A 7286-nucleotide genomic window follows, 5' to 3' on the forward strand; every position below is an offset into this window, starting at 1 on the left:
TGTTTTAAGAAATTGATGGCAGTTTTGTAATTTATAAGAAGTTAAAAGCTTTTTTGTTATGTTGTAAATGGGCTTTGGGTGTGTTTCTAAAGTCCATTTTATATAGGATATTTTTATAATTTGGGCCCCCATATTGGGTATAATAGTGAATCTCCCTTAATTATATATTGTCATGTGAGTAATGCCAGGAAGCTTGGAACAGGAAGCTGAGATGAAATAAGAGAACTACGTGTGACTTGATCCCTTATTAAGGGTACGTAGGCAACCTAGGGTTCTAGTTGCAGCCACGAGGTCCAGAAATTAAAGGTAGGCCAGCTCAGTTATATTGTGAAATCTAGCATTGTTCTGGGAATGTTTTAAGAAATTGAGTTTAATGTTGTTAGTAGAATGACTTATTCGTTTCCTTGAGGCTTGAGGCCAGAATGTTGTGATGCTTGATTTCTTGGATATAAATTGATATATGCTGAACTTTTGGATTATATGAACGTTTATTGACATGTGAAAATTTCGGGAAATGTTCAATTTAGAGGGGAGACTCTGCCGAATTTTCGATAGAAGTCAAACTTGAGATAATTGTATTTTGAATGGAAGGGCAAATAGGTCAGTTGTGCCCGACACCCACCAAGTGTCGGACATGCACAGAGTTTGGCTTGGATTCCAAAGTAGAGTCTGGGTTAGGTCCTGTCATAGCCTGTACATGGATTTGTCCTTGTTCAGGAGGCAAAGTGAGACTCAAATACATTTTCAGAGGGTATATCAAAAAATAAGCCAAATATTAATACAGAAAGAGAAAATGAAATGGAAAAGTCAATAAAAAAAAATAATAATAAAATTAGTTTGTTTAATCTTAGCCTTTCATTGTACTCTAATCTAATGGTTAAAAACTTGTGTCAAATAAAAGAAGGATAATTATTTGGTAAAAGAATAATTTTGTTAAAAAATGAATTCTATGATGACGTTAGTAATAGTAGGGCTCAGTTTCCACATCATCAAACTGCTCGGCAATTCATCACCTTTGACAATTTGACATTTTGTCACCCAAAGAATCCAATATCTTTATTGCCAATTCAAACTGTCGGCACATTTGTTCTAATTTAGTCCTTCACTTTAATAAATTTGTGAACAAGAAAAGTATTAAATTGGAAAAGTAATGAGATATATATATATTTTTTTGGTGGAACCTGGAAATCAATACCAGGGCACAAATAGCGCAAGCAAATTACAGAAGCAGGAGTCCAATTAGGAGGGGACTACAAGCACGCATACATCACAGCCAAAGACCAAACAAGATACAAGTTAAAGTAGAAATACCAGATAAAGAAAAGAAACAGACGGTGCCATGGATGGGCAAAGGATGTCGAAATCTGATCTGGCATTCCTCAAGTGCTGCGAATTGGGGGCCAAGGAAGACCATCTTTGTCCAAGATTCCAATCAAAGAGGATGGGGTTCGGTTGACCTAAATAGAGAGGCTCGTCCTCGACATAGCTAACTTGGCTAAGTGATCAGCTGCCAAGTTTGCGGTCCTAGGGACCCATGACTAGTTACAATCCCGAAAGGTAGAGCAAGAGTTTCTGATACTACATATAATTGGATAGAGCTGCCACCTACCTTGAGGGATTGAACGATTAAGGCAAGATATGGCCTCTTTGGAATCAGATTCAATGACTACTCTGGTGTGCCCTTGTTGGATAGCAAAGTTACATCCTTCCAAAATAGCCAGAGTCTCAGCTTCGATGGTAGAGTTCTCTTCAACAGAGCAAGCAAGGCCAGCAGCAAAAACTCCACTAGAATCACGTAATATCACTTCAATACCTGCCTTATGGTGCTCAAGTTTCCAAGAAGCATCCACATTAATTTTTACAACACCATTAGCTAGAGGGGACCAAAATTGGTGAGTTTGGGCCACAAGTACAAGGGGTCTGTGAGTTGCATTCTTTGAGGCTTGAGCCTTAAGGTAGCTCCTACAAGCAGCATGAGATTCACAGATTACCACCATTGGTGATGGCGGGTGAGATTCGATAGCCGTCCCAGGTCCCATTTATTTGCTTGGGAGTTAATGATATGTTGTACCCGATGATTAGCATCCACCAGAGTATTAGTTCCTGAAGTGAGACGCATGTTAAGAGTAGATGGAATCCATCTATCTTCCCAAATCTTAATAGAACTGCCATTCAAAACCTGCCAGAGAGCCTCGTTCTTTATCAAATCTCTCCCTTGCAATAAGCTTGCCCAAGCCCAAGAGGCACATCCCCCTTTTGTAGCTTCAAGAAAAGTAGTATTAGAAAAATATCAAGCTTTAAGAGTTTGAGCCCACAAAGAATCAGGATCATGCACTAATCTCCAACATTGTTTTGCTCTAAAGGCTAGGTTGAATTCATGAATATTTCTGAAACCCAAGCCATCGTCCCTTCTCGACTTACCAAGAGATTCCCAACTCATCCAGTGAACCCGTCGTCTATCACCAGTTTGACCCCACCAAAATCTTGCAAGAATTGAATCAATCTCCTTGCAGAAAGTGAGAGGGAACAAGAAAATATTCATCGGATATGCAGGGACAACCTGTGCCACAACTTTTAATAAGACTTCTCGACTCGCTAGTGAGAGGAGTTGTTGCTTCCACCCATCAACTTTGGCAAGAATCAGATCTTTTATGTAGGATAATGCATTTTCTTGGCTCTCCCCCAAATGGTTGGCAAGCCAAGGTAATTTCCAGGATCCTCAACCTCAGACATACCAAAGATATTACACAAGTTCTCACGCAATTGCACAGGAGCATGGGGACTAAAAAAGAGGGTGGATTTGGAGAAATTCACTTGCTTTCCGAACGCATAACAATAGGCTTTGAGGAGCATTATAAACGACTTTATTATTACCCATCGCCGCGCATCCATCCTATATGAGAAGGGCTTGGAACCTAAATGGTGGAGAAGAGTCTTCTTGTCCCTATTGCCCTTATTTGCTTTCGTCTTCTTCTGTTATACAAAAAATAAACATATTAATTGAAATTGAAATGAAATATAAAAAATTAAATAAACATTAGTAAGAAATGTGTAATAATTTTCAACTTAATATAAAAAAATGCCACAAAATCGGGCTCCTGAAAATGACCGCAGAGCCACGCCTAACCATCCTTCTGCCTCTCAAGCTCCTTCAGGCTACCCTCCTAAAGAGCGACCTGCGGATCATCAAATGCCTGAAAATGGTGGTGCAAGTCGCACTTCCACTACTTGTACCTCTCAACAAAGAGTCTGTTGACGTACGCCAACGACTCGTCGTCGAGGTCCTCTAAATTGTAGTTCTCTGCAATAAATTAATTACATATATTAAGTAATAGAAATATATAAAGTTTGAAGGAAAAACAATTAAAAGGTAGGATACATACCGACAACTATCCGCGCACCTCTTTCCTCATCTCGTAAGGCATGACCTTCCAAGACTTCCATTTCATTGGGCAATAGGTCCGAACAATGTGACCAATGTCGTGGGCCAATGAGCGATGCTGGTCCGCTGTTGGTACAGCCCGATGCTGCTCGTCGTATACAATGTTGATACAACTATTGGTCACCCAGGTGACCTTCACCGTCTTCAACTGGCAACAAGGTCCCCGGGTGTTCTTCTTGGCTGCAAAGAAATAAAAACTTAACATTAAATAACAAATCATACTAAAATCTTGGTCCAAAACAGTTGGAGTTTAAGCAAATATTTACCTGGTTGTGACCCCAATGCACCAGTAGCGGATGTCAATGTTGTGTCAGTCAGTGCTGGGGGGCGGTGTGCTAATAGGTTGCGCCATTGATGACGCCAGCACATGGGAGACCCTAGAACCAACTGGCAAGTGGTCCATCTATGCTGGAGCAGTGACAGCTACCGACTGAGGCGGTGAACTCTGTGCAATCGTCACCGCCTTACGACTTCTAATAAGGTTTGACATCTCCACAACTGAACAAGCATCCGAAGTTAAGATGATACAATGGTGACCAAAAAGTGCTACACTATCTGGGTAAGTAATACAATAGTGATAAAGAAGTGATACAATGGTGATAAAGAAGTAATACAGTGGTGATAAAATAGTGATAAAATGAGGATAAAAGAGTGATACAAAATGCTGATTGTGTTTACCTTTGGTTTCTTGTTTTGTATTTAAATATTAAAATAAGTACAAATATTGGATCGATATGGGTTTCCTTCGGGTTTGGAATTTTGTTTTCATTAACCAAACCAAACATTTCGGTACGGATCGGATCGGAATAATTAAAATTAAAAAATAATTATTTAACCAAACCAAAGTAATCAAATAGGAACTCATTCAAGAAAACAAAAAATCCTAACCAACCATCAGACGAAGCAGATATTAATGTATAACATCCTTATTCTAATAAAAATCTCTATCCCCAAACTACTTAAACAATCTCTCAATTCACAGGCAAAACCATGTTCAACAAACCCCAACATTAGAGTAACACTAAACAAGATAAACTTATACAAAATCACAAATCCAACACACAATGCAATTTCAACACCTCCAATCAAATCTGAAATAAAAAAGGGAGATGATACCTTGATACAGACAGCAGATGTGAGAGGGAGGCAGCGGTGGTGACTGGTGAGACCGTGAGAGGGAGACGGCGATGGTGAGAGAGACACGCAGAGGGAGGCCGTTGTCGATGGTAGGACAGACGTGGAAATGCCGATTATGAAATTGAAAGTAGAGGGGACATTAGGTTTTCAACGATGGGGGGTGGGGGTTGGAGAGAGAGGGAGAGAATTTGGGGTCAGAGAGGGGGAAAGGGAGAGAGGGTTTATGATTTGGTTAGGGACGAGAGAGAGAGAGAGAGAGAGAGAGAGAGAGAGAGAGAGAGCAATTTCGAAGGAATAAAACCGCGAAATGAAAATTTTGTGAAAAAAAGGTGCTCAGGCGAAAATAATTTTATGAATTCATAAGAAGTAATAAATACATTTGTGTGCCCCCCTATATTATTAGAGGTGAGTATTATTATTTACGCTGTGGCCCTGCAACTTTTTACAAAACCATCCCAATCATAACACAGAGCGTATGTTAATATGTCTACTGCTTTAATAGCTAGAGAGAGAAATTGATCCAAAGCAAAATACAATACTAACCTCAACCCTCAACTCTCTCTTTTTTTTCTTTTCTTTTTTCTTTTCTTTTTTTCGGCAAAGTCTCCCCTGCAATTTGATCATTTCCCAGAATTTTCACCTGTCAAAAGCATAAATATACATATCCCAACTGCCAGCATGCTTCCAATTTAAGATCCAAACAGTTCTGATAAACTAAACAGCCTCAGGCCACACAGAAAGTCCTAGGGCAAATCATCAAAGCAACTAATTCAGGAATATACAACAGAACAATTTGATTTCAAAAGAAAATTCTATAAAAAAGGAAGAGTGGAGCGGAGTGTGGAATCTGCCCGGTGGTGGCGCTCTGGTGCACATCTATTGCCTGGGGCGCAAAACATTCAAAACTGTGAGTGGACAAAAATAAAGGTCTAGAAAATAGCATATGAACATACTAAAAACAGTTATGCAAAACTGAATTTTCCTCTTCATTATATTCGTACTAAAATCAATGCATTCACATAATTATATACGTATATGCCAATCATACTCAATGTCAATAAAACTCTCTTAAAAGCATTGAAATCAATTTAAAACTACCACCTAGGTGTACCCCTTTAATTCTGTCAATTCCTGATATCCGTCAATTCCCGATAATCCGTCAATTCCCCTGGCAGGTCTCGGTGACACAAAGTCAACCCGAGCCGCAAACTGGCAGGATTCAGGGGACCGTAGTCAACCTGATCTGCATTCTTGGCTCTCATGGTTTGGGCGTCCCCGAAACTCGTGAGGCAGATGTTAAGCGCGCTGACAAAACTGAAGGTAACCTGTTTCTATAACTGGGTACCTAAGGTGGCTTAAGAAAGTATAAAATTTCTGAAAGATCTGATGAATAACTGAATTTTTGTTAAATCTAAAACTCTGCTACCATTTATCTGATATATATCTCAAGCTTTACTTTCCATATCTTTTTAGCATATTCAACTAGGCAGCATATAAATAAAGATATTTAACTTCAACAAATCATGCTAGGAAAACCATAATCAATAAAACTTATTCAAGATCAAATAATGAAATTCATTTGCATAAAATCATTTATAAAATAAAAGTCCACTCACTCCTGGTCCGAGCTAGCTGGACCTCCTAAAAGTCCCTCATGCGGGTCTGCCTGGCCCCGGGTGCCTGATTAAACCACTATGAATATTTAATTAATAAAACTGCTCGGTATAAGTATTTAATTAAAACCCTGACCCCCGACTCCTAGAAGTGCGTGCACTAACTTTAAAGTCATTCTTATGCCCACTTAAGCATTTCGGATGGTTAGAACTATCTTAAAAGACCCGAGACTCACTAAGTGATAAACTTCCATGTTGGTCAATACGGGACCTCATGGGGTCCACGACCTCCAATTACCAATCCGAGAGTTCCTATAAGTTCCTCACATTTAAATAACCATGTCTTGCAAGTCTGGTCTGAATCGGACGATCGGATGATTATTGTTTAACTTAAACTTTGAAATATTAAATTAGAGTATCCGGGACTCCAATTCTCGATCCGTAAATTTCTACACGATCCTAGAGGTGTACATATTTGAAAATGAAGTTGATCCAACGGTCTGGATGTATCAAACCCGGATAACGCCTAATATGCGATATCCGATCAACGACCAAACGATAACCAAGTTGAAATCCGAGTATACCGTCATGCTCAGGACGACGTGGCGAACATTCTAGGACAAAAACCTAACATTGGCACCCCGGTGACGCTCTGCCACGCTCCGCCACCGCAGGCGGGTGCATTGAGAAAATTTCCGGCGGGTTTAAGATCGGGTTGTTATATCTGATGTCACGCTAATATTCATCAACCAAGTTCTGCTTGGCCACTAACTGAGCTCTCAATATTTGCACATCATGAGATTTCGCAATGAGGCGATTCCCCCACACTTGCGATAGATGCCGCAGTTTGCACACTCAATGCCACGACGTCGTTCACTAACTGGTTGTCATCCCTCGTTCCTAGTATGCACACATCCCTGGGAGTCACCAAACTCCTCGCAACTCCAATGGCAACTTCATTGTCAAGAAGTATAGAATCGTTTACTATCACTGGTCCTCGTGTGGAAGCAAAGTAGGGTGACCAAACCGGTGAAACTCCTTGCCCCCATGGCTGTGTTGGCGGAGCCAAGTTAAGATCTAGAAAAGATGGGAAA

The 7286-nt window shown here is 40.1% G+C and overlaps 1 long non-coding RNA gene across 1 annotated transcript; it reads right to left on the reverse strand.

Annotated features, from left to right (window-relative positions):
* On the reverse strand, positions 1135-4804 carry LOC109950255. Its single transcript, XR_002272560.1, has 4 exons — positions 4559-4804; positions 3709-3940; positions 3384-3622; positions 1135-3301 (listed from the first exon to the last, which is right to left on the reverse strand). It is a non-coding gene; the product is annotated as an uncharacterized LOC109950255 (long non-coding RNA).

The sequence above is a fragment of the Prunus persica genome, chromosome G7, assembly GCF_000346465.2.
Source record: "Prunus persica cultivar Lovell chromosome G7, Prunus_persica_NCBIv2, whole genome shotgun sequence".
In the NCBI taxonomy this organism is placed as follows: Eukaryota; Viridiplantae; Streptophyta; class Magnoliopsida; order Rosales; family Rosaceae; genus Prunus; species Prunus persica.